Source organism: Natrix helvetica (assembly GCF_964273705.1).
Source record: "Natrix helvetica genome assembly, chromosome: 7".
NCBI lineage: Eukaryota > Metazoa > Chordata > Lepidosauria > Squamata > Natricidae > Natrix > Natrix helvetica.
The window spans coordinates 65,028,819-65,055,650 of NC_138558.1; the positions used below are offsets into that span (position 1 = coordinate 65,028,819).

The 26,832-nt window shown below is 42.7% G+C and overlaps 1 protein-coding gene across 1 annotated transcript in view; it reads left to right on the forward strand.

Moving 5' to 3' along the window:
* The first annotated feature begins 21,207 nt into the window (after positions 1-21,207).
* The window catches only part of LNX1 (ligand of numb-protein X 1), a 181,817-nt gene continuing 176,192 nt past the window's right edge, over positions 21,208-26,832 (forward strand). The window contains exon 1 of the mRNA XM_081959294.1: positions 21,208-21,474. The gene's annotated coding sequence lies outside the window, so the exon portion shown is untranslated. The remainder of the gene's footprint in view (positions 21,475-26,832) is intronic.

A 26,832-nucleotide genomic window follows, 5' to 3' on the forward strand; every position in this document is an offset into this window, starting at 1 on the left:
GAAGTTAGAACTATTATTTCAAGTATATTTGCCAGATTTGTTCCTGTGTTTAGTATATCAGTTAATAGAATGTATACATGTAGTCTATTACCACAGTTGCTAGCAAATGCTATAATTAATAAGGTAAAGGTTGGAAATGATTCGAGAGGGAACAACACACACACACACACAAGAGCGAGAAAGCAACAGAGACAGAGAGAGAGAGAGAAAGAATGAGAGAGACAGAGACAGAGAGAGACAGAGACAGAGAGAGACAGAGACAGAGAGACAGAGAGAGGAAGAGGGGGAGAGATGAGAGAGAGAAAGAATGAGAGAGACAGAGACAGAGACAGAAAGAGGGAGAGGGGGAGAGATGAGAGAGAGAAAGAATGAGAGAGACAGAGACAGAGAGAGACAGAGACAGAAAGAGGGAGAGGGGGAGAGATGAGAGAGAGAAAGAATGAGAGAGACAGAGAGAGACAGAGACAGAAAGAGGGAGAGGGGGAGAGATGAGAGAGAAAGAATGAGAGACAGAGACAGAGAGAGACAGAGACAGAGACAGACAGAGACAGAGAGACAGAGAGAGGAAGAGGGGGAGAGATGAGAGAGAGAAAGAATGAGAGAGACAGAGACAGAGACAGAAAGAGGGAGAGGGGGAGAGATGAGAGAGAGAAAGAATGAGAGAGACAGAGACAGAGAGAGACAGAGACAGAAAGAGGGAGAGGGGGAGAGATGAGAGAGAGAAAGAATGAGAGAGACAGAGAGAGACAGAGACAGAAAGAGGGAGAGGGGGAGAGATTAGAGAGAGAAAGAATGAGAGAGACAGAGACAGAGAGAGGGAGAGGGGGAGAGAGATGAGAGAGAGAAAGAACGAGAGAGACAGAGAGACAGAGAGAGGGAGAGGGAGAGGGGGAGAGATGAGAGAGAAAGAATGAGAGAGACAGAGAGAGGGAGAGGGGGAGAGAGAGATGAGAGAGAGAAAGAATGAGAGAGACAGAGAGCTGTTTCTCACAGAAAACACCGGGAGCCACAAAACCTGGATAGATGTCATATAATTGGGTGGGAGGGAGTGACGTGAAGTTGGCCACACCCACCCAGTTTTCGTGGCTTCCGATGTTTTCTTTTCTGTGGGAAACGGGTCCAAATGGCTCTTTGAGTGTTTAAGGTTGCCGACCCCTGCTCTAAAACCACCCTTGCCAACACTGAAAGGCAACCCACTAGAACATAAAGTGGCAGCAAAAAGCACTCCTTACTAGCACTGATGGCGTTACTTAGTTGGGTAATGAAACGTCTGCAAGGAAACAAGCAAGCTCAGAAAGTACCAAGGACCCCTCATTGTCTTCTTCCTGTTCCCCCAGTTTATTCTCACAGCCTATTCCAATCTGTCCCAAGTTGTAATGGCCCAACACATACAGAACACATACAGAATCTGAGTTTTGTCTTGAAGTAGTTGCAATGTGCTTTTGATAGTGGAGAATGTTGACGTCAGTCCATTGTCATAGAGCAGGGGTGTCCAAACTTGGCAACTTTAAGACTTGTGGACTTGAATTCTGGGAATTGAAGTCCACAAATCTTAAAGTTGTCAAGTTTGGACACCCCTGTCATAGAGAGATCACTCTCTGGATAACTGGTGTCAATCTTCCCGTGGTGGAAAATAAAAAATAAAAATTACTACCAGTTCTGTGGGCGTGGCTTTGTGAGCATGGCAAAATCCCCATTTCCTCCCCACTCTCAAAATTTCCGCTACCGGTTCTCCAGAACCTGTCAGAACTGGCTGAATACCACCTCTGCAATCTTCCCTGTAGAGAGATAGGGTGTGTTTGATGGACCTATGAGGTTCCTGAAGATATGATGTATGGTTTAATCCAAGCCTTAGTCAATGCCTGGAGTGAATCCCAATGTGCTGATCCAGGAGATATATTGGTTCACTAGGGAGCTCCAAGAGATGAATGTCAGAGGAGATACCTTGGATCAGTGGTGGGTTCCTACTGGTTCGGACCGGTTCGGCCAAAATGGTAATAACTTGGCGGCCTGGGTTGCTGGAACCGGTAGCGACCCAGGCCTGCCACGCCCCCAAACTGGTTCTCCGCCATCTTGTTTTTTGCTTCTGCGCATGTGCAGAGCAATTTTTGTTATACTGCGCATATGCGTGCAGTGCACAACAAGGGTGGGTGGGCGGTGCGCCCCTGAGCGAACCAGCAGTAGCAGCTGCTGGAACCCACCCCTGTCTTGATGGTTCCTGCCCATGGAGCAGTGGTGGGTTCAGGATCCCGTTGCAACTGGTATGGTGCAACGGGGCCCGGCATCTCCCACATGCATCCTTATCTCTGCAACGCCTCCACGACGCTCCAGCTGCTTGGCGGAGTGTCACGCAGGCGCCGTATGCTCCTTGCACGTGTGCGGAAGCTCTGAAGAGCTCAAATACAGGTAAGGAGTTTGGGCGGGCGGTCCCTCCGGAGCATCTTGGTACTCAGTGCTCCCGGCAGGGACCGGTACACCTATACTGGGGCATACCGCCTGCAACCCACCACTGCCTTGGAGAGATGTTTTGAAGTTTGCTGGGTTCACTCTTTTGGTCTCATCTGGTTGCCTATGTCTGAGTTTGTTGTGTTTTGTTTTGGTTTTTTTATATTGTTTTGGTGTTTTGTTCGCCAGCCAAAGTTGTTTGGAACTTAATGACATCAAATTAAATAAATGAATAAATAATCACTGTATTTCTCCCCCAAAATGGTATTTAGATGCATCTTGAAAGGATCCACTTTAATAAAAGAGAAAAACAACATACTTTTTCCCCCAGACAGTCTAATGGATGCTTGGAATATTTTTAAGACATGTTCACAGCTGCATTATTGTGTAAGCTTCATGGAAATTAAGCAATAAAGTTTTGAAAATGAGGCTGAAGATCTTTGAGTGCACGTAAAAGAAAAAAATACTGTTATTATATCAAGATTTGACCTGCTAACTTGGAACCTACGTCCTGTTATGCATCTGATATACAATGTTAATCAAGACTCATAAAATGGAAATTATTAGTATATATAATAAATTATTGGCCTTTCAACAGGCACAGCAGTTTCGCCTCATTTCTATTATTAAGGACCATTTAAAAAAAAATTAACTTCAGTTTCATCTTTTCAGGTAACTGTACAGTACTCTCTTGCACCTAGCAAATGAGTAGAAATTGCTAATGAGTGGCAAATCTTCCTTCCTTCCTCTCTCTCTCTCACCCTACTTCCCTGCCTCCCCCTCTCTCTCATTTTGTTAAATATTTGCAGACTTTTTTGAATAAGGCTGCTATTGTGAAAACTTTAGTCTTAATTCTTCATTAAATGCTAAGTATTGGATTGTTAATTAGTACACCAGATTTACATTTCAAAACCTGGAATTAGTTACAAAGGTTTTGTAGGATGTAGACAAAGCCTTCATTACAAGGGAGCATTGGAATCTTAGCTTAATATGGACTTCCTTTTCTATTAATTGTATTACAAATGCACTATAAATGGAATTATATTTAATTTGATGGTAGAAACATCTGTTTGTCTTTCTAGGCAACTGTAGGACGTTCTGAGCTTAAAAGGAATTGGACCTGAAGATAAGTGCTACTGTATGCTGAGGATATATTATTTATTATTAAGAATTTAAAAACTTTCTCCTTCAGAATTTATTTATAACTGGTAAAATAGTAATAATCAATAATAACAACTCAATCGGAGTAAGTCTCAAGAACTTTCTTTAAGCTTTATGGAAATCTGTAAAAACAATTGTTTCTCTTGATGTTTTATTTTTTAAAAAAATGCCTAGGAATAAAATTCCTAAGCAAAATGTCTAGGTGCAAATATTTCACTGTTTACCTCAGAGTAAACTTGTTCTAAGTGAATGGTTTAAAAATCCCAACAAGTTAATGGGAAAAAGGAAGGGTTATAAAAAGGAATATTACATGATTGTTATACGCGCCTAGAGAAATTCTAGCAGTAATACTTTTAAGGTGTTTCAAACATATTGATAAGATATTTTATAGGAAAAAGTCTAATTGACAGTTATATGGTCAGGGTGATTTTAATATTCATGATTTTTAGCTTATCACTGGACATCTGTTTTGACTCGTACTTCTCTGTGGAATTCAAGGGATGAAGTGAAAATTATAACGGTGCAATTAGACCTCTTGTTTGGCTCCCTTTCAGCTATTATTCTGTAAAAAAAATTAATTCATCATTAAAAGCTTTGAGGCACATTTAAAAGATGTTAGAATGGAACTCCAGTTTTAATTCTTATTCATCTGACAAAGTTGCACTTTGGGATAATCCCAGTTTGAAAAGAAAGGTGTTTTTTTTTAAAGTAATGGACAAATAGGTATTTTAATTTTTTAAATCATCCTAACACCAATCAGTTTTTAAAACTATCAGGGTTGTTTTAAGAAAAAATTAAGTTTGTCTAAACCAGGGGTGTCCAAACTTGGGAACTTTAAGACTTGTGGACTTCAACTCCCAGAATTCCCCAGCCAGCAGAGCTGGCTGGGGAATTCTAGGAATTGAAGTCCACAAGTCTTAAAGTTCCCAAGTTTGGACACCCCTGGTCTAAACGTTCAGAATAGCAGTGCCTTTGGATAAAATAGGTAGTGATTTTACACCGGACCAGTTTAAACCTATTAACATTGAAATGTTTTTAAATCTGTAGTTTTTTCAGAGACAGATTATTTTAAAGTCAACGTCAATTCTTTTCAAAGTGTGCAATCAAGATTTAGAATCCCCAGATTAACAAATGTAGGATTAATGGATATTAATTTAGGCATGTCTCTCTTGAATTTAAAATGAGATTAATCCAACAATTCTTTTTTTCCCCTTGTTTATTGGGGTATCTTTAAAAAGCTGTAGGAAGTTAGCACACACCCCTCTCCTAGGAAAATGAGATATTTTAGGAAATATTAAAAGGGCAGAATATTCTATTCTCTCGTCTATTCTACATAACAAAGATCTACCTTCTTCAGGCAGAGCCATAATAGGAATCCCAAAGCCCTTTCATTACATCATCACCCAGCAAAGGCTCAACCAAGCCTGGGACTCAGGACAGCCTACAGAATTGCCCCTGCATGGCCCCATGGGAGTCTGACAACCAATCAGAATACAAGGTCAAATTCAAAAGCCCAGAGAGGGCATAAAATCCAGGGCATTCTCAGCATCTCTTCCCTTTTTTTGCCCAGGATCTCAAGCCATGTGAATCCTGTTCATAAATAGACTTTCTTTCCAAGCAACTTCCATGAATCCAGTGTCTTTTTCCCCACTTGGAACTGAACCCAGAAGGACATTTCTTCCAACAAAGCCCATTATGATGGCTGTACTTTTCCCTGATTATATTTTATGCTAGCCCATGATTGAAATTAGTACTTGATTTTATATTATCCCTTATGCTGAAAGTGTAAAATGATGATGGGAAAAATCATACATTTGAATTTGTATAATTCAATTTGAGTTTAATATCCATAGGTTTGCTAATATAGTTTGAGGAAGAGGTATGCAGTTTAATAGCCTGAATATAACTGAATGTACATAGCAACTTTTCAAACATATCAAATTATGGGTTTGTCAACCCAGAGAGAACAAAAAAGAGAACTCTTTTATTGTGGGGAAAAAAACTAATGACATGTGACTGTCCTCTCTTATGAACAAAGCCTTAATTGACAGGAGAGGAAAAAATGATCAGCATAACTGTGTGATACAAGTTTAGTGCTTTGTTTAAAAGCTGTTCCATTTTATATCTCTCTGTGTGCAATATATATCGTGCATACATGCATGGATGAATTTTCTCTCTTTTTGCTTATTTGTTTCTTCCTTATCTGTTTTCTTCTTTTTCCCTTTATTTAAAGCAATGCAAGGTATGGCTTAATATGCTTTTGTATGTTTTTATGTATGTATAATCCAGTGGTGGGTTTCAAAAAATTTTAGAACCTCTTTTGTAGGTGTGGCCTGCCTTGTGGGAGTGGCTTGCCAGTCATGTGACCGAGTGGGAGTGGCTTACCAGTCATGTGACCAGGTGGGAGTGGCTTGCCAGTCTTGTGACTGGGTGGGCGTAGGCAACTTGTAAAATATGGTGAAACTCAAAAAACCCCAGGAGTGTTCAAAGTTGACAGCTTTAAGACTTGTGGACTTCAACTCCCAGAATTCCTCCTCTCGCTCTTCATCTTGATGATGTCCGAACGGGTGGGGGGAGGGAGCTGGAACCGGTTCTACATGGCACGGTAGATTTGTGGAACCTCTTCTATAGAAGAGGTTAGAACTGGCAGGAACCCACCCCTGGTATAATCCCAGTTGCCATATATGGCTGTGAAAGTTGGACCATAAGAAAGGCTGAGCGCCAAAGAATTGAGGCCTTCGAACTCTGGTGCTGGAGAAGACTCCTGCGAGTCCCTTGGACTGCAAGGTGATCCAACCGGTCAGTCCTAGATGAGATCAACCCTGACTGCTCTTTAGAAGGCCAGATTCTGAAGAGGAAACTCAAATACTTTGGCCACCTAATGAGAAGGAAGGACTCACTGGAGAAGAGCCTAATGCTGGAACGACGGAGGGCAAAAAAGAAGGCAACGACAGAGAATCAGGTGGCTGGATTGAATCAACGAAGCAGTAGGGCAGAGGTGGGTTGCTCCCTGTTCGGTCAAACCGGTAGTGGAATTCAGGCCTGGGTCGCAGAACTGGCAGCGACCCAGGCCTGCCACACCCCTGAACCGGTTCCCTCGCCACCACTGGGCTGCTGCCATTTTGGATTTTAGTAACTGAGTGTGCGCAGGTCACTGTAAATTCTTCTGCGCATGGGCGAACAACAATTTACATTGAACAGCACACATGTGCACAGTGCTGGTATTAAAACTGGCAGCAACCCATCCCTGCAGTAGGCATGAGCCTAAACGGACTCCAGAGTATGGCAGAGGACAGGATGGCCTGGAGGAACGTTGTCCATGTGGTTGTGATGGGTCGGACACGACTTCGCAACTAACAACAACAAGAAGAAAAAAGTTTTGTAAGCCTTTTTTGTATCTGGACAGTAAAATTTCAGATGAGTGATTTAGAGCATTTGAAGCTCTTCTGTTTCTCCAGAGCGTGTGTTTGGATTTTTGAACTCCAGATCCGGTAGTTCTAACTGAGGTGGTGGACCATAAAGGCCTGTGAACTATTTGTCATAAAAAGGAGCACCATAAAGTGTAGGAGGAATATGTGTCCTTATTTAATTCATCTATTTCACAGGCAAGAGTGAAACACAGCAACTTTATTCAGTGACAGCCTTATCAGTATTGTAGATGGTTGAAAGGGCAAGCTCTCTCCCTGGGGGACTGTATTTCTGTGTTTCCGGGGGATAAGGAGGGATCTCTTGGTGGGAATTCTTGGCAGCCATATGAACTCAAGCTATAAGTCCAGTGATTCTTGGAAGGAAGTTGTGACTATAAATTACATACAACACAAGTAGGTTACGCAGATAAGTCTGTTGTTGTGAAAGGAGGCCTCTCCAGAAGAATGTTTGATGCAACGCATCTGTCGTCCATTGCAACCTCTACCGAATTTTGTGAATCTCACCCACTCATATTGTGTCAGTACCACGGCATTATGGGAAATCCTACTTGAATTGTCTGATTCCACTGATAGGAAGTTCAGCATCTCCTTTGCTCTACTTGGCAAGGACTCTGGAATCCAATGGACAGGAGGGTTGTTGGGTTGCTGTTATTCTTTGAAGAGGACTAATACATTATAAGAAAATAAGTCAACATTCCCTATTATTATTTATGTAGCGTATGGCATACATGGACTAGCAAGTCCATATGAACGTTTCACCTAGCTCAGTAAAACATAATAAAATATAAATGTTAAAAAGATCTATGTTCAAATACCAATGTCTGAGCCTGTGGTGGCCAACCTTTTTATCGTGGCATGCCGAAAGCGTGCATGCATCCATAATGCAACCCCACGCATGTGCACATGACCCTCATGCATGTGTGCATGGCCCCCATGTGTATGCCCCACCCTTTGTACATGCGCACATGACCCTCCACACCCCTGCACATGTGCGGTAGAAAACCGAAAACCAGCTGACTGGCGGGAGGCACACGCTCATTCATGGTGCAGCTGAGCTGTGGCAACAGCTCGCGTGGCTGCAGAGAGAGCTCTGCATGCCACCTGTGGCATGCGTGCCATTGGCTCGGCATCATGGGTCTAGGTCATCTAACCAATTCCTCCATCTATCTCCAATCTACAATACAGTCCTTTCAGTAGTTGCAAGAAGGCTCCACACTAATTTGCACCACTCAGGTGACTCCGAGGACCAAGATAAACCACCAGGTGACCTTAACAACTCGCTAAAAGGATGCAAATGACCAGCTTTCTGCAAGGAGTATAAATCCTTCCATTCCCAACATCCAATCAGAGCTGAAGAAGCTTCTTGAATGAGAAGCGAAATGTCTTCAAAGAAAAAAAAAACCAGAAAGTCCAGTTGCCTCTTGAAAAAAGCACATTTGGGACAACCATGACCTGGATGATTGAGAATCTTCATAGATATTCAGGATTGTCTATTGCTGGCATGGTAGCTCAAAACCTGGCAACTTTTTTTGTGTGTGGGGGTGTCATTGATATGCAGAGGGGGGTTGCTTCCGATGCAGCCCAGATAGGGCAAACCTGTAGTGGCGGCAGTGGGAGGTTCCGCCCACCTGCCCAGATGCTTCAGCGCATGCACAGAAGCATCGTGAGTGCGCGATTGCGTGCATCAGCAAACCGGTAGTTTTAAAAAAAAAGGAAATCCACCACTGTTGATATATCTTCCTATAACTGGGTGTTCAGTGATCCATTTGGCTTCCCATTGGGAATCAAGGTTAAAGTTGTTGGGCAGATGGTGTGTGAGTGCCAGCGAGGTCTTGCTTGGATTTGAGTCTTCCTGCTGATAAATGAGGACGGTCGGCATGCACCGTTAGGAGTGAATTGTTCATAGTTTTTCTGTATTCTCTCACTAGTGCATCTTGTTTCCGTAAAGCTGGCGGTACTATCTGGCTCAGAACCGGAAGCCCGCAAGTCACATCAGTTTTATTACATCTGCTTATAATCCTCATGGTGTCATTGAGTCTGGCGTCTAACTTAGTAGTATGGCAGCTGTTAAGCCGTACAGGGGGCATAGCATTCAACATTCCATAAAGTCTATTAAAGAAAAATATGGAGAGGGGGAAATCTTTCATTCAACGTGCAGAGTACAGTAGGGAGAACTTATTCAGTTTTTAACAGGACCTAAAAGATGCTAATAAGGCGGCTCAGTGGCTAAGATGCTGAGCTTGTCGATCAGAAAGGTCCAGGGGTGGGTTGCTGTTGGCATTACTGCTGGTTTGGTGCACACTCCGCATGCATGCACCGTTGCCCATAAATAGGTCTGCGCATACACATGCGCAGAACATTTAAAAATGGGGGGGGGGAAACATGCTGCACCAACTGGGGAACCAATGCGGAGGCATGGCAGCCTGGGTCGCTGCTGGTTCCGGTGACCCAGGTCAGCAAACCACTACCGATTCATCCGAACCATCCGAACCTGTAGGAACCCATCTCTGGAAAGGTCAGCAGTTTGGCGGTTCGAATCCCTAGCGCTGTGCAACGGAGTGAGCTCCCATTACTTGTCCCAGCTTCTACCAACCTAGCAGTTCGAAAGCATATAAAAATGCAAGTAGAAAAAATAGGGGCCATCTTTTCTGGGAAGGTAACAGTGTTCTGTGCACCTTCGGCTTTTAGTCATGCTGGCTACATGACCACGGAGACGTCTTCGAACAGCGCTGGCTCTTCGGCTTTGAAACAGAGATGAGCACCGCCCCCCTAGAGTCAGGAACGACTAGCACATATGCGCGAGGGGAACCTTTACTGTTAGATACTTGCTTCAACTACAGTGGTTTCCACCAAGGTCCTCTGTTCCGGCGGGAACAGAGGTTTAATCTCATTGGTCGAAGGGTCTGACAGGTCCCGATAAAAGGGCTGCTGTCAGACTCAACCTTCGCTGGATTGTTCATACTTGTTGTACTTTAATAAAGAGCTGTTGTCGCCTTTTAGCCTTGTTTGCCTTTCCATTACCCGATCTAACATTTACCTTTTTAAAAAGATGCTATAATAGTTTCCTCCTGAACTTCAGAAGAGCATTTCTGACCAAGGATCATAATACACTGAAATGTCTACCTTTAGCAGATGGCATTGTACTGTTCTACATTCTGAGGAACTCAATGGCCACAAAGGAGTGTAAATGTATAACTATAACGTTAAGGTAAAGTTAGGTTAGGTTAAGTTAGGTTGATCCAATAAGAGGCTTCTGGCATGGTCACCACATTGTAAAAAACGGTTTTGAGACTCTAGAAAGGGTGCAGAGAAGAGCAACAAAGATGATTAGGGGACTGAAGGCTAAAAACATATAAAGAACGGTTGCAGGAACTGGGTATGTCTAGTTTAATGAAAAGAAGGATTGGGGGTGACATGATAACAGATTTACAATATCTCAGGGGTTTCTACAAAGAAGAGGGAGTCAAACTATTCTCCAAAGTACCTGAAGGCAATGGATGGAAACTATTCAAGCAGAGACGCAAGCTAGAACTAAGAAGAAATTTCCTGATAATTAGTCAGTGGAGCAACTTGCCTTCAGAAGTTGTGAATGCTCCAACACTGGAAGGTTTAAAGAAGAGATTGGACACCAGTTTCTCTGAAATGGTGTAGGGTTTCCTGCCTGAGCACAGAAATGGACTAGAAGACCTCCAAGGTCCCTTCCAACTCTTTTATTCTGTTATGCTCAAAGGAGCTTTTGATACACCAAGTAAGTATCTCTGTACATTTAATCTTGATTTCTCTATTCTGAACTATTTTCCAAGTACTGATTTGTTAGCGGTTAGGTGGAGACAATCCGAATCCATATACTGTATTTTTACGTCCAAAAATTTATAGGCTTATGTAGACAAATGATTTCAGCAAGTTGCTATCTTTTTATATATATCTAACCTTTTACCAGCAATCAAGCTACACTATTTGTTGTACAATAAATAAATCATAGTTATTGCAGAAATAAAATAATTGAAACCTAATATATTTTTGTATATTGTGCTTGAGTTTATTACTTGGTCGAGGAAGAATAAAGAACAATAAATAAAGGATGAGTTTACACAGACAAACCCCATTTTTAGCCTACAAAATTAGTCTTACACATATGTTCATAATATAGCATATATTTATTTGTTTAAATTTAAGCCAGTTTCCCTGGCAGGAAATAAATGGAAAATTAAGCATAAAAAAGTATTTAAGTGGATCAGATTCCTCAACAGTTCTCCAGTGCAGACTTCCAGTGAGAGAAAGCTTGTTCAAACATGGAAAAAGAGATAATTTCTCAGACAGCTTTATAACTGATAGAGACGGATTATCCTTCTGTCCTTCTTTCATTATTGTCATTACATTATTTCACAATCGTATGAACAAGGCAGCATTAATTTCCTTTCTCCTCTTGTTGGCTTCCACACATGTACAAAACAAGACAGTTAGCCACAAGATCTAACCAAAAAAAATTCCAAACAAAATTATATGAGGCCTTATGGGAAAAATATAGGGTGGCTTAGTGGCTAAGATGCTGAGCTTGTCCATCAGAAAGGTTGGCAGTTTGGTAGTTCGAATCCCTGGCGCTGCATAACGGAGTGAGCTCCCGTTACTTGTCCCAGCTTCTGCCAACCTAGCAGTTGGAAAGCATGTAAAAATGCAAGTAGAAAAATAGGAACCACCTATAGTAGGAAGGTAGCAGCATTTTGTGCGCTTTCGGTGTTTAGTCATGCCGGCCATATGACCATGGTGAGGTCTTCGGACATCGCTGGCTCTTCAGCTTTGAAACGGAGATGAGCACCGCCCCCTAGAGTCGGGAACAACTAACACATATGTGTGAGGGGAACCTTTACGTTTACCTTTATGGGAGAAAAATGTATCATTTGTTTAGTGTTATGTGAAAAAATAAGTGAGTGCCAACCATTAATTGAATATCTTAACTTCTCCCTGAGAAGGCATTTCAGTGTTAAATAATTTGATGTATCTGGATAATTTCAATTTTGATTAATTTAAAAATATTGAATATATTCCCTTTACTCTTGAATGCTGTGGTCCTTAACTTACAACCACATTTAGGACTGGAATTTGAGCTGTAATTTAGTGTGATCGTAGTTTGAGTCATCATGTGAGCAGACCTTATTTTGCAATGATTGTTACAATAGTCATACAGTGAATCACTCTGCTCATTCAGCAAATCCAGCTTCCAAAGTAAACTTTTTTTGCCCAAAACTGGTTAAAAAAGTAACAAATCACAATCACGTGACCTCAGGATGCTGAGATAACAGAACAACAGAATAACAGAGTTGGAAGGGACCTCGGAGGTCTTCTAGTCCAACCCCCTGCTCAATCAGGAAACCCTGTACCATTTCAGACTAGTAGTTGTCCAATCTCTTCTTAAAATCCTCCAGTGATGCTGCTACTGTTTGGCTGAGTTGTGCCAAGCACCTAAATTGTAATCACCTGACCCCTAGTGTGTGTATGTGTCTTTGTGTGTGTTGTGATGGTCATTATTGTGAGTATAGGTTGTGAAGTATTTTTCTGAGACCTCATAACTTAAAGCCATTGTTAAACCCAACAGTTGTAAGCCAAGAACTATCTTCTACTGAGGTTTCAACCATGTCTATACTAATCAAATGTATGGATCAGAAGGAGTTTCCTTTACGAGAGTAAGGCACCCACAAGTTGTGTGGTGTTAGTTCTTATTTCTTTAGAGCACTTATTATTGATCTGTGATTATACTATGTGGATACTATACAGGCTGGCCATTTTTTGAAAAAAAAACCTTGCATTAGAATATAGAATTATAGAGTTGGAAGGGACCTTGAAGGTCTTCTAGTCCAACCCCCTGCTTAGGCAGGAAACCCTACACCACTTCAGACAAATGGATAGCCAACATCTTAAAAACATCCAGTGTTGGAGCATTCACAACTTCTGGAGGCAAGTTGTCCCATTGATTGATTGTTCTCACTGTCAGGAAATTTCTCTTCAGTTCTAAATTGTTTCTCTCCTTGATTAGTTTCCACCCATTGCTTCTTGTCCTGCCCTCAGGTGCTTTGGAGAATAGTTTGACTCCCTCTTCTTTGTGGCAACCCCTGAGATATTGGAACACTGCTATCATGCCTCCCCTGGTCCTTTTTTTTCATTAAACTAGATATATTCAGTTCCTGCAACCATTCATATGTTTTAGCCTCCAGTCCCCTAATCATCTTTGTTGCTCTTCTCTGCACTCTTTCTAGAGTCTCCACATCTTTTCTACATCGTGGTGACCAAAACTGAATGCAGTATTCCAAGTGTGGCCTTACCAAGGCATTATAAAGTGGTATTAACACTTCATGTGATCTTGATTCTATCCCTCTGTTAATGCAGCCTAGAACTGTGTTGGCTTTTTTGGCAGCTGCTGCACACGGCTGGCTCCTATTTAAATGGTTGTCCACTAGGACTCCAAGATCCCTCTCACAGTTGCTACTATTGAGCAAGTTACCACATACACTGTACCTGTACATTTTGTTTTTCTTGCCTAAATGGAGAACCTTACTTTAGTCAATTAGATTGGTCTTTAATACGCTTTTTTATTCAGTAAGGTAATTATTCTGATTTTTTTCATGGTTTCTTCTGAAGGTGATCTAGAAGTTCGGAGAAAGTAACCTTCAGAATCATTGCATAATGTGAACCGCCAGGCCAGCCACCAAAGTCATATGCCTAAATGCTAATCGGTTCTATATTTCCATACCACTCTCACGTGAAAGTAAAATGATCTCAGTTAAAGTGTTTAAACCTCCTAATGGCCAAGGAATATGCATAAAGAGATCTGAAAGTTAAGATTTTGTCAGTTCTGGCCCATTACAGGGCCATGACGTGCATAAAATATGTGTGATTAATTCAGATGGGTGGTGAAACACAAATATGACATGAGAATCTGACTCTAGGGGAGAGAAGAGGCATCAACGTGAATAATTTACACCTGTGCTAAGTAATACAGGTTGTGCTTGCTACAGCTTGGCATTAGTCATGGCGACTTCCTGAAACCTATTCTCTCTAATCTACTGGATTATAACAGACACCACCCTTAAACTGGCATGGTCAATGATCACATTGGCTGAGGATGATGGGTGTTGTAAAGCCTGGAACCCATTTGGAAAAGGCTCAGAATTTCTTGTCTTTGGCTATGAGCGAATAGGGTTGGTTTATTTATCTTGCATTTACAATATTCGTACAACTTCTTCTTCTTCTTCTTCTTCTTCTTCTTCTTCTTCTTCTTCTTCTTCTTCTTCTTCTTCTTCTTCTTCTTCTTCTTCTTCTTCTTCTACTTTTACTACTACTACTACTACTTCTCCTCCTCCTCCTCCATTTAATTAGAGGAAAAGAATAAGCAGGAAAAACAGTACCCAGAATGCTACATTCCAAAGCTGATTTCTTCAGCTTGCAAGTGAGAGAACTATGGCTAGAAAGCAAAATTCATCAGTATAGAATTCATCAGCATAGGAATGAGGTGCAGTCCAGTGGTGGGATACGATTGGTATGCCCCGGTAAAACAGGGCAAAAATGCCCCACCCCACCCCCGCAATGGTGCAGGAGGCCAAGTAGGCGACGCCCACCGTGGCCACAACCACCCAGCAACCAGGCAGAGAACTGGTTGCTAAAAATTTTCAATCCCACCCCTGGGGTCACCTAAATCAGAGTTCAAATGGGGCTGGGATCTTCTTGCAACTGCTGAATCCTGTCGTTGTTGTAGACAGGAGACAGGTGGGGTCTTATTCCTCTCCTTCTGTTGAGAGAGGATGAGGTCAGCCCTCACCATCCTGCTAGAATGAATGAAGCTTTTTGGATGAGAAGTGAAACGTCTTCTTCTTTCCTCAAGGGAAAATAAAACCAGTCCAGTTGCCTTTTGGAAAAAGTGCCTGTTTGAGACAACTATGAGTTGGAAAGTTGAAAACCTCCACAGACATTAAATGTCAGAGCATCTTGAAATCTGGGACAGACATCAGAAACTAGGCACAAACATCAATATGTTGTATTGTCTTAGAATATCCTTATTGCAGAAAATCGTTTGATATGCATGTTAATGCAAGGTTTTCAGCCTTAAAAGGAGATGCTTGGATAAAGTATTTCGAAAATTCCCATTATTGTCTCCAGTCTGGAATGGTGTGGCAGTAAGTGGCTACTTCTAACATCTTCCAAGAATCCACTCATTTCCTGAATGGACTACTGAAGTTAGCTCCAGGTGTTCCAGCTTTTGAAGAACTTATGAGGCAAATGTTTTATTTTCAATTTTTGAGACATTTAGAAAATGCCATGAAAGTCCATGAATATAATACAGGTTTTGTCTTGCATTTTAATGTGATATTTATTCTTATGAGTAAAGTGTAGATTCTGCAGCTGGAAACATTTGTATAAGCGCATAAATTTCCAGAGGAAAGACATTCAATAAAGGTATACTTTGGACTCTACTTTTATGGCTATATTAATAAAGTCAGGCTAGCATTTAGCAAGCAACAAATAGTTGAGAGATAAAATTAGATCTCTCATTTGTATTTTGAGCAATCAATAGTGTTGTGTCTTCTTCTTCTTCTTCTTCTTCTTCTTCTTCTTCTTCTTCTTCTTCTTCTTCTTCTTCTTCTTCTTCTTCTTCTTCTTCTTTTTCTTCTACTACTACTACTACTACAACTACTACTACTATGTACTACTACTACTTCTGATGCTTCCGTAATGCCGTAAGTACAAATACTTTATTAAAATGGATTGAGATATTACTGCATTTTGTAATGAAAATTGTGGAATCAGCACAATGAACTGGAACCATCACAAACACAGACCTCCGTTTCTAGAATGTTATATGGCAACAGACCAGGAGTTTTTTTTTTTATTAGCAAAATTAAGTGCTTAGCTCACTTTTCCTGGGTGTTAGAGGCTCAATATCTGGCGGCAATTAACCCTTAATTAACCTCCCAATCCTCTTTTGAAAATATACTGCCTGGTTCATTGCAGTTGCTTTTCATATACAAGCTTTTGAGAATGAATGTGTGTATTTATGTGTCTGTAAAATACAAAGATGTGCATTGGCATGTTTGAAGCATAATGGAACTATAGAAACAATAGAGCATTTAATGTTTTGAAATGTTTGTTTGTTTGTTTATTTGGATTTATATGCCGCCCTTCTCCAAAAGGACTCAGGGCGGCGTACAACATTAAAAAACATACATCCCAAAAGTTTAAAAAAAAATCCATATCCAAAAAACCAAACCAAATTTAAAAGACAATACATTTAAAATTAACATTAACAGGCCAGGCTGGCTTGCTGGAAAAGCCAACTTTTTAGGGCGCGTCGGAAGGACCAGAGGTCAGGGATTATGTGAAGCTCCGGGGGCAGCTCATTCCAGAGGGAAGACGCTCCCACAGAGAAGGCTCTCCCCCTGGGAGTCACCAGCCGACACTGCTTGGCCGACGGCACCCTGAGGAGGCCAACTCTGTGGGATCGTACTGGATGGTGGGAGGCTACGGGTGGCAGTAGGTGGTCTCGCAGGTACCCTGGGCCTAAGCCATGGAGCGCTTTAAAGGTCATAATTAATACCTTGAATCGCACCCGGAAGACAACCGGTAACCAGTGCAGGCCGCCTAAAAGGGGTGTAACATGGGAGTACCTAGGTACCCCCATGACAACCCGCGCAGCCGCATTCTGGACAGCTGAAGCCTCCGGGTGCTCTTCAAGGGCAGCCCCATCTAGAGAGCATTGCAGTAGTCCAGGCGAGAAAGGACATGAGTGACTGTGCACAGAGCATCCCGATCCAGGAAGGGGCACAACTGACGTACCAGGCGAACCTGGTAAAAGGCCCCCCTGGTCACGGCCATCAGGTGTTCTTCTAAACTAAGCCGCGTATCCAGGAGGACTCCCAGGTTGCGAGCCTTCTCTGAGGGGGCTAAAATTTCTCCCCCTATTGTCAAAGATGGAACAAGATGTACAAATCGGGATGACGGAAACCACAGCCACTCAGTCTTGGAGGGATTGAGCTTGAGCCTGTTCCTCCCCATCCAGATCCACACAGCCTCCAGGCATCGGGACATCACGTCAAGGGCATCGTTTGGGTGGTTTGAGGTAGAGATGAAAAGTTGGGTATCATCAGCATATTGATGATACCGTACCCCAAAACCACGGATGATCTCGCCCAGCGGTTTCATATATATGTTGAACAGGAGGGGTGAGAGAACCGACCCCTGGGGCACCCCACAAGTGACGCGCCTGGGGGTCGATCTCTGCCCTCCAGTCAACACGAACTGCGACCGATCCGACAGGTGTGAAATGCTTTCACACTCAAAAGACAACAACAAAATAACAGAATAATGGAGTTGGAAGGTACCGTAGAGGTCTTCTAGTCCAACCCCCTGCTCAAACAGGTGACCCTATACCATTTCAGACAAACTGTCCAGTCTCTTCTTAAAAACCTCCAGTGATGGAGCACACACACAATTTCTGAAGGCAAGCCATTGCACTGGTTAATTGTTCTCACTATTAGGAAGTTTCTCCTCCATTCCAGGTTGCTTCTCTCCTTGGTTCGTTTCCATCCATTGTTTCTTGTCCTGCCTTCAGGTGCTTTGGAAAATAAGTTGATGCTAGCACTCAGGAGACATTATGCAGACACTGTCCCACCTTTTTCCTCCTCATGGATGTAAGAGCCGTGTTAGCACGGTGGTTAGAATGCAGCATTGCAGGCTAATTCTGCCGACTGTTAGCAGTTCGATTCTCACTATTTCAAGGTTGACTCAGCCTTCCCTCCTTCCGCGGTGGGTAAAATGAGGACCCAGATTGTTGGGGGCAAGAGGCTGACTCTGTAAACCACTTAGAGAGGGCTGTAAAGCACCGTGAAGCGGTATATAAGTCTAAGTGCTATTGCTACTGTGGCTAGATTTCAGCACTGTCCAAAGCCACCTTGGTTAGGAAATTTCAGCCTTGTTTCTCCATTACTAGCAAGTTCACCCTCTTCCTTTGCTTCTAATTAGCCCAACAATATGTGGCCTGCATGCAAATCCACTACGACATTCCTGACAATGACTCAGTCAAGTTGCAACTTGCTGAATACAGATGACAATATGAGACACTGAAATGGCATGTTCCATTGCAAAAATAAAAGAAAGCAAACAAGCAAGGAGCTATTATTTGTACATGTTTCTGATTTGTCCAAGCACAAACATTTTCAGGCCTTTGTGGTAGCAATTTATGACTAATAGACTCAGTTCTTTAACTGATTCACTATGAGCCCATCTGCTCTTTTACAACTATTTCCACCTATGTTAGGTGACTCAGATATATTCAATCGACATCATCTGTGTTAAATATTTGGTCTAACTACAGTGGTTTCCACCAAGGTCCTCTGTTCCAGTGGGAACAGAGGTTTAATCCTATTGGTCGAAGGGTCTGACAGTTCCATATAAAACTCAACCTTTGCTGGATTGTTCATACTTGTACTTAATAAAGAGCTGTTGTTACCATTAAGCCTGTGTGTGCCTATCCATTACCCAATCTAACAATCTGTTTCCCAGAACAAGAAAGAAAGAAAAAAAAAGAAAGAAAGGAAGGAAGGAAGGAAGGAAGGAAGGAAGGAAGGAAGGAAGGAAGGAAGGAAGGAAAGTTATAAAGTCCTGGAATAAAAGAAAAGGGTTGGGACAGTTGATAATCAAAAACTTACAATGAAAGGTGTTGTCATGGAATCAAAAGAAAGACTTTATTTATTCCCTCTGGGCTATAAATTTAGTATGAAATGATCTTTGTAGAGAAAACTGTCTGGCAATTGGTGTTTTCTCGGCATCTGAAAACAGAGCCAGTTCTCCACAATACCTTTCTTTTATTTTCCCAGGCTTTTGAAAACACGCTACGGCTTTTAGCACAATTTCTTGCATTGCCGTTTCTATTCCCTCATCTCTGCTTCCTCCTGTCTCTAAAATCTTGTGGTGGGTGTTCCAATTTACGATGTGCTTTTAGCAGCATTTTGTGAGGTTGGGGTTGTTTTCAATTTTTTTGTTATCATTTTGTGAGCCACCGAAGGCACCTTTTGTTAATGAAGGGCCTTTAGCAAGCCACAATTTCTCAGCTTCTTATTCTTACAAAGTTGGAGTCATTAACTTAAAAAAAAAAAGAACACACTCCTGTGGATTTTGTTCTCCAACCAGGAGGCACGGAGTCATGGATAAAATTCAGGTAGAAAAACTCAAGCTGCCTGATGCTCAAACAAAATTATGATCTGAGGTAAAGGTAAAGGTTCCCCTCACACATATGTGCTACTCATTCCCAACTCTAGGGGGCGATGCTCATCTCTGTTTCAAAGCCGAAGAGCCAGTGCTGTCCGAAGACATCTCCGTGGTCATGTGGCCGGTATGACTAAATGCCAAAGGTGCACAGAACTCTGTTACCTTCCCACCAAAGGTGGTTCCTATTTTTCTACTTGCATTTTTTACATGCTTTCGAACTGCTAGGTTGGCAGAAGCTGGGACAAGTAACGGGAGCTCACTCCATTATGCTAGGGATTCAAACTGCTGAACTGCCAACATTCTGATGGACAAGTTCAGCATCTTAGCCACTGAGCCACCTCTTCCAGACCTGAAGCAGGTTGGTATTAGGTTGTTGGATTCTATTCCTCGAGGTCTTACTTTCCTGAAGTGTTACATGCACACAGAAGATGTCGTATGTGTCGATATGGCAGGGATGAACAAAATAAAATACAGGTGGAGAAATAAATAGCTCCAAGAACCATTAAAGTCCGAAATCAAAGATTTTGTGATTAAATTTACACATTCTGATGCACAGGTTCTTTCTATCAAAGAAGGAATTAGGATACCTCCAGTGTCACCGCTAGCTCTCAAGGGCACGGGCCCTGAAACGAACAAAATGTTAAAACATTATGATATTTATGTAGTTACTTACCAAGCACATCTACATCATGTTAAAGTAACCAAAATGTCTTCACAATTCCCAACCCCTGTCACACCTTTTGAGAACCCCTAATGCAGGGGTGAAATTCAGTAGGTGTTGAAAAGTTCTGGAGAACTGGTAGCGGAAATTTTGAGTAGTTCAGAGAAACTACTTCGGCAAACATCACCTCTGACTGGCCCCGCTCCCATCTATTCTCTGCCTCCCAAGTCATATCTGATCTTCTTTTGTTGCCTTGAACAGGAGAACGGAGCTGGAAAGCAGGTTAGTGGGGTGGGGAGGGAATGGAGATTTTGCAATATCCTTCTCCCAGGAGTGGGGAGGGAATGGGGATTTTGCAGTATCCTTCCCCTGCCACGCCCACCAAGCCACACCCATAGAAGCGGTAGTAAAAAAAAATTGAATTTCACCACTGCCCTAATGTTTGGCAAAGTGATAGCGGGGGCATAACCCTGAGATAAATCTCCAAGTGCTTCAAAGATCCTCTAAAAGGATGCAAATGATCAGCTGTCTGCAAGGAATATAATTCTTCCCATTCCCCACTATCCTGTCAGAGCTGAAGAAGCTTCTTGGATGAGAAGGGAAACGTCTTCAAAAGGAAAAACAAGAAAGTCCAGTTGCTTCCTGAAAAATAAAAACACCTTTGGGACAAACAAACCTTAGAAATGAAAAATTAATAACATTTGTTTTTAATTTAAATGTTATTAGTTCATCCTTTATAACTTCGTATTGTTGCAGCTGCCATATTTGAATGGAATAGAGATGGAAGGGACCTTGGAGGTCTTCTAGTCCAACCCCTTGCTCAAACGGGAGACCCTCTACCATTCCAGACAAGTGACTCTTCTTAAAAGCCTCCCAGTGAGGGAGCACCCACAACTTCTGAAGGCAACTTCTGTTCCACTGGTTAATTGTTCTGTCTTCTTAATTGTTCTCCTCAATTCCAGGTTCCTTAATTCTGCCTGTCAACTCAGAGCATCCTCTCTGCATCCTCCATCTTCGGTTAGATAAAATAATGCTTCAGTTCAGTTTATGCAAACTCTGATTTCCGTGCAGCTTCGTCCTGATGTTTTTCTGCTGTGTTCCCAGCAATGGGCAGCCGTTTTTTTTTTAACCCAAACGTAATTATATGATAAGGCAGCCCTGGCTGCCCTTCGCCTGCAAGCTAATTTCTGTTATTCTAATCTTGGTGTGACCTTGCCAAACCTGTTTGGCCAGAGATAACAATAGAGTGAGTGCACACAATCCTTCTACCTTCAACTCTCTCTCTCTCTTGCTTTGTTAAGACTCCTTACGGTTGCAAAGTTTCACTTGGAACTCCCTGAATGAGTTCTTCTTAATGGCCAGCTCTTCGGTTTCCTGGATATCTGATTGACTTTCTTTGCTGGGAAAGAGGTCACCGATTTGTGCTTTCTTTTCTCTGCTGTGGAAGATGGTTCTTCTGGGCCCACATTTACATTAAGAACTGCAGGAGATGTCCAGGACTGAAATCAACTTAACCAGAGTAGCCAGGTATGCTTTATGCTTTAGTCATTTCGTTGGTATTTTGTTTCTGAGAAGGCAGCAGTTAACTCTATCCTTACCATCCTTACTCTATGCATTATTATTACTATTAATCTTCTCACCGTTCCTATCACCCATCTCCTCCCACTTATGACTGTAGGACTGTAACTTCGTTGTTTGTATCCTTATGATTTATATTGATTGTTTCCTAGTATGATTTGATAGCTTACTTGTACCCTATGACTATCATTAAGTGTTATACCTTATGATTCGTGATGAATGTAACTTTTCTTTTATGTACACTGAGAGCATATGCACCAAAGACAAATTCCTTGTGTGTCCAGTCACACTTGCCCAAAAAAGAATTCTATTCTGTTCTATTTTATTCTGTTCTGTTCTACCAGAGATTTTAGCTTACCTTCCTTTCTTAGGTTTTCATAAGTGCCAAAGCTAAACTAAGTGATATAAACAGGGAGTCAATTTCTGTTATCATCCGTGGAGACAACAACAGATTTCTGGTATGTTTGTTTGTTTGTGTGTTAGATTTATACCCTCCTTCTTTATTCCAACGAATCAAAATGGATGGTGCTTAATATCGTCTCCACTTTCCTCCAAACAGTTCTGTGAAAGTCAGAGAATAGATTTGAATCTGAATTTGACTCTTAATTCGGAGTCGCCTTGGGCTCCATCCAACCCAATCACTACACTGCGCTGTGTTTTTTTTTAAGGGGGTTCTGAAATAGTGTGACCTGGCAAACTATTGTAGTGTTGGCAGATTGGGGTGGAGTTAAGGGTTTTGTGTGAGGCTGTACAGAGATTTGGGCATACAAGATCTAACAGGAGTAGAATGGCTAGATGGTAAGGAGTGGGCTTCGGATGTCACTTCTTACATAACCACAGAACCCAGGGGATGACAAGGGCCACATTCCACATTCGCTCACCCCAGGTTGTCTCACAAAGTTTTTGTTGCGAGGATAACTGAGGGTGTTGACTTATACTCCTCAATAGGATGGTGGCTATAAAATAAATAAATATAAAACTAAATATAAAACTACACTCACACACATATATACACATAGTACATATATGCTATGTATGTGCGAGTGTTTATTTGTGTGTGTGTCACTCCCTCTAATGTCTGTCTGTCTGTCTATCAGTGGCTCAGTGGCTAAGACGGTGAGCTTGTCGATCAGAAAGGTCGGCACTTTGGCAGTTCAAATCCCTAGCACTGCATAATGGAGTGAGCTCCCGTTACTTGTCCCAGCTTCTGCCAACCTAGCAGTTCAAAAACATGTAAAAAATGCAAGTAGAAAAATAGGAACCACCTTCAGTGGGAAGGTAACAGCGTTCTGTGTGCCTTTGGCATTTAGTCATGCCGGCCACATGACCACAGAGACGTCTTCAGACAGCACTGGTTTTTCGGGCTTTGAAACGGAGATGAGCACCGCCCCCTAGAGTCGGGAACGACTGGCACATATGTGTGAGGGGAGCCTTTACCTATATACTGTATATATTATTATATATTAGGGAAGAAGAAAGAGAGAGAGAGAGAAGGAGGGAGGGAGAGAGAAAAAGAGGGAGGGAAGAACAGACAGGTCAAGAAAGTCTTATAAGAATTCGCAATCATGCTAATTCATTATTCATTCATTCATTCATTCATTCAGTGGCTCTTAAATAATCTGTATTGAGAGCTCATAACTGAGTACAGGCAGTCCTCAACTTACAACCACAACTGAGCCCCAAACCCTAACCCTAAGTGAGGCATTTTTAAGTGCATCTGGCTCCGTTTTATGACCTTTCTGGCCACAGTCGTTAAGTGAATGACTGCAGTTGGTAAGTTAGAAACAAGATTGTTAACTGAATCTGATTCCCCACCAACTCTGTTTGTCAGATGGTCGCAAAAGGGGATCACATGACCCCGGGACACTGCGACCGTCATAAATACGAGTCACGTGCCAAGCGTCTGAATTCTGAATCACGTGACCATGCTGTTGCAATTTTGAACTGTCACTAAACAAACTGCTATAAGTCGAGGACTAGCTGTAAAGGTGAATCTATGAATCCTTCCCTCCTTATCTGTGCATGTATATAAGATGCCTTTATGTATGATCGCTCCTTTGCAGCTTGCCTGAACATGATGGCTTGGCTTTGTCCCAGCTGAGTTGGGAAGGCGGTGCTGGAAAACTGGTTCCCGAAAGTCAAAATGCTGAATTTCTCCAAAACTACATTATGGGATGTTTGTGCCTTTTCATTATTTACAATGTTGTGTCGAATCCTTGCTAGTTGGCCTTGCTGGCTCCCCCTAGCCCAGGGGGCGGCAAACTTAAACACTCAAAGAGACATTTGGACCCGTTTCCCACAGAAAACACCGGGAGCCACAAAGTTCCTAACCGGAAGCCCCCTGTTCAATCCTGGAGCTGACCGGAAGTTCAGTTCCCCCCACCATAGAGTCTCCTCCTAGCGCGGCGTACTTTTTCCTCTACCTGTCATAACCGAAAGCCCTATCAATTGTGGAGACAACTGGAAAACCCTCCCCTTGCCATAGAGTCTTCTCCTGGTGCACTGTGCTTCTCTCCCCTCCCCCACCGGAAGCTCCTCTCAAAATTGTGGCGCCGACCGGTGACGGAGCCGCAGCAGAGGGAGGAAAGAGCCACATGTGGCTCCAGAGCTGCAGTTTGCTGACCCCTGCCCTAACCTATGTCATCTGATACAGATTAACAACTAACAGAGTTGGAAGGAACCATGAAGGTCATCTAGTCCAGCCCCCTGCCCAAGCAAACCCTACACCTGTGATGATGAAACTATGGCACACGTGCCGTGGGGGGGGGCAGGTGGAGCCCTCTCTGCGAGCACGCAAACCGTCACCCCAGCTCAGCTCCACCGTGCATGTGCTTGCGCCTCCCATTGGCCAGTTAATTTTCAGGTCTCTGCCGCACATGCGCGGTGGCCTGGACGCATGCAGGAGATGCGTGCACATGCGTGGGAGCTGGGGGGCATGTGTGCATGTGCGGGGATGGGGAAGCGTGGGGGTGGAGGAGCGTGTGGGGGGGTGCAAAGCCCTCTCCCCCCGCGGCCCATTTTTGCTTCAAGGAGGCTTCAAGGAGGCCTGCTAGGCCCAAAATGGAGCGCAGGAGAGTCGCGCGGGCGTGCATGGTGGGAGCGCGGGGGGGTCGCACACATATGCACAGGGGGGCAGGGCACCCAGGGTGTGTGATTTGTGTGCATTGCATTATGGGTGTGGGCACGTGATGACAAAAAGTTTAGCCATCGCTGCCCTACACCATTTCTGACAGATGGCAGTCCAGTCTCTTCTTGAAAGCTTCCCGGGATGAAGCTCCCACAACTTCCGAAGGCAACTTCTGTTCCATTGGTTGATTGTTCTCACTGTCAGAAAATTCCTCCTTCTTTCTTGGTTGAATCTATCCGGGATGCATTGTATTTGTCACCATGTTCTGCCATATCCTACCCAGATTCAAATCATGCAGATCCTCTTCCATATCGAATGGGTGTTGATGTGAAAATAGTCCAGTTTCTTTTGCTCCTCCCTTGGGTGTAAAATTCAGTATCTATTACTTCCTTTGGGGACATAGAGCAACTCAGACTAAAATGAATACTTCTGCCTGGGTGTATGCCTCCTAACCCAATGACTATAAACACTGGATTAAGGAAATAATCTTAATCCACAAATCCCCACCTCAAATAATGGCGCATCTTCCATTATTATATAAATTCCTTTACAGTTGTCAACATATAGAGTTGATTTGTGTTAGGCTGTCAGCCATCCTCTTGACAAGATGCAATTATGTTTTGCAGGGTTATACTAAATGAGAGGCTGGGAGCCTAGGGATAACAGTACGCCAAATCACTTAATCCAGGGGTGTCCAAACTTGGGAACTTTAAGACTTGTGGACTTCAACTCCCAGAATTCCCCAGCCAGCTGGCTGGGGAATTCTGGGAGTTGAAGTCCACAAGTCTTAAAGTTCCCAAGTTTGGACACCCCTGACTTAATCTATTTGTAAGAGATTTTCTAGTTACTAACTGGGCTGTAAAATATAGATGCAGAAATAATTATTGTGGAATATAAAGTGGTGGCAAATGTGTCTGGTGCATTTTGAGAGCGATAGAAGTTTAGGTAGAAGACACAATAACACATTAAAGGAATCTTAATTTGATCTCCAATCGTTTTCAATGTGCCTCAACAGGAAATGAGGATTCAGGTCCGAGTTAAAGGAGACCTAGGATGAGTTTGCAGTAAAGGAACCAGAGTCGGAGTAGGGAAACGCCATTGCAAATCCATGCTGAAAACGTACTAGGTGTTAGCTCCTTCCTATCACACAGCATTGTGCTGTTGCAGCAAAAAAAAAAATGGAAAGAGAGAGTTCTTGGGCTGCTGGTTTGAGCTCTGAGCTTGGCAATTTGGTTGCAAACATTTTGTCACCATCCAAGGAGACATCGTCAATACGCTTTGAAGTGTGCTCGTCTGTCCGGGCACTGGCCTTTAAAAAATTTTTTACGTGATGCAAATACCTCCAGATGTTGTGTTGTTGTAACTTTGAATAGTCACTAAATAAACTGTTGTAAGGCGAGGACTACCTGTGCAACTAATATAAACACCCAGCCATCATGGCATACACAGATGCTTAGGATGGCTTGTTGAACAGCAATGTAAGTTTATGGAAGGGGGCAACAAGTCCATTTACTTATGACAGCATTTCCCAGTCTTGTGTTTCCGGCATATGCTGGGTCCATCCACTTCACTGTGCCCAAGGGGGGAGCATGACAGGAGTTAATAGTTTAACCATCAGGAACACATTAGTGTAAGGTCGCTTTATCCCATATCTTACCCCTGTTCAATGTCATCAGCTTTGCATAGTCCTCTGTGTTGGGCATAGTGCTGGTTAATCAGTTTCAGGCTTCAGGTTTACTCAGATTCAAACAAATTGCTTTCTCGGAAGGTTATTTGAGGCAGCATAGATATCATTCGGTTGTAACTGGCAAGAATAGGATAGGATAGGATAGGATAGAGAAGGGGAGGGGGTGGGGAGGAGAGGAGAGGAAAGAAAGTAAGGTAAAGTAGAGTAGATAGAATACAATGGAATGGAATTGAGTAGAGCAGAGTAGAGCAGAGCAGAGCAGAGCAGAGCAGAGCAGAGCAGAGCAGAGCAGAGTAGAGTAGTAGAGTAGAGTAGAGTAGAATACTAGAGTAGAGTAGTAGAGTAGAATACAATGGAATGGAGTAGAGTAGAGTAGAATAGAGTAGAATATTCTTTATTGGCCAAGTGTGATTGGGCACACAAGAAATGTGTTTCCGTTGCATAAGATCAATGTACATACAAACAACCAAGTAATATAATCATAAGATACCAA